Below are 956 nucleotides of genomic sequence, written 5' to 3'. Positions count from 1 at the left end.
CATAGGAAGCTCCACATCACTGGAGGCATTCAAAGTGCACATTGTCACCGACCTGTATATTGTTTAAGGTACCTCTCATCATTACTCTGCCACTCACTTGGACACTGTAATAAGGGGGGAAACAATGTAACCTACCTCATTATGTTGTTGAAAAGCAAGCAGCACAGTGATAGTCAGCACTCTAAAAGTCACTACTGATGATATCCCTGAAGTTCTAAGTTTTGGTATTTCTAAATGTATCAGTGGCAATTATTTGGTCTTGTGTTTATGGATCACTTTTTTGACATTATCAATATTATCCCGAATGGTGGCTTTGGTATCACTTGGCATCCTTAGGATGTTCGCACATATCTAAAACTTATTTAGTAGCAGCAGAACACTATTATGTTTTCTACACCTCCAAAATCTTAAAAATTGAATTGTAGCACCATAGTGCAATTCCAGAGGCCAATGACATGGTAAGATAATGTGAGGTGACTGTGGGAAGGATGGGGAAAATAAACAATAAATCTGGCAGACTGAGAGAACTCAGTGCAGCTTTGTGTTCACAGTTGAAAAGCAATAGCAATTGAAGTCAGCCTTATCCTTTGCATAGAAGAATTAGATGAGATGGCTCATCTTGAGCAAAAAGTGTCATGAAGCCCATGAAACCAACTCGAAGAAGACAAGCCAACCAATGAGTTAGTTATCTGCTCACCCTGGGAAACTAGTTCTGGAAAGACTGCTATTTCATGGAGAATAAGGCTGACCTCGGCAGCATCTTCAAACAAAAAGAAAGCATGCATGACTGTTAAAAGGGGCAATGGAGCTGACCAGTTAGAGTATGTCAGTAGGTTAGAGTATGGGGTTGTAACACCAAGGTCAAGGGTTCGGATCCCCATACTGGTCAGCTGCAAATAATAATGATAATAATAGTAATAATTTTTAAAAAGGGGCAATGAAGGGCCGGCCCGGTG

Source organism: Galeopterus variegatus, unplaced genomic scaffold, assembly GCF_000696425.1.
Source record: "Galeopterus variegatus unplaced genomic scaffold, G_variegatus-3.0.2 Scaffold109, whole genome shotgun sequence".
NCBI lineage: Eukaryota > Metazoa > Chordata > Mammalia > Dermoptera > Cynocephalidae > Galeopterus > Galeopterus variegatus.
Note: the sequence above shows the minus strand (reverse complement) of the source record.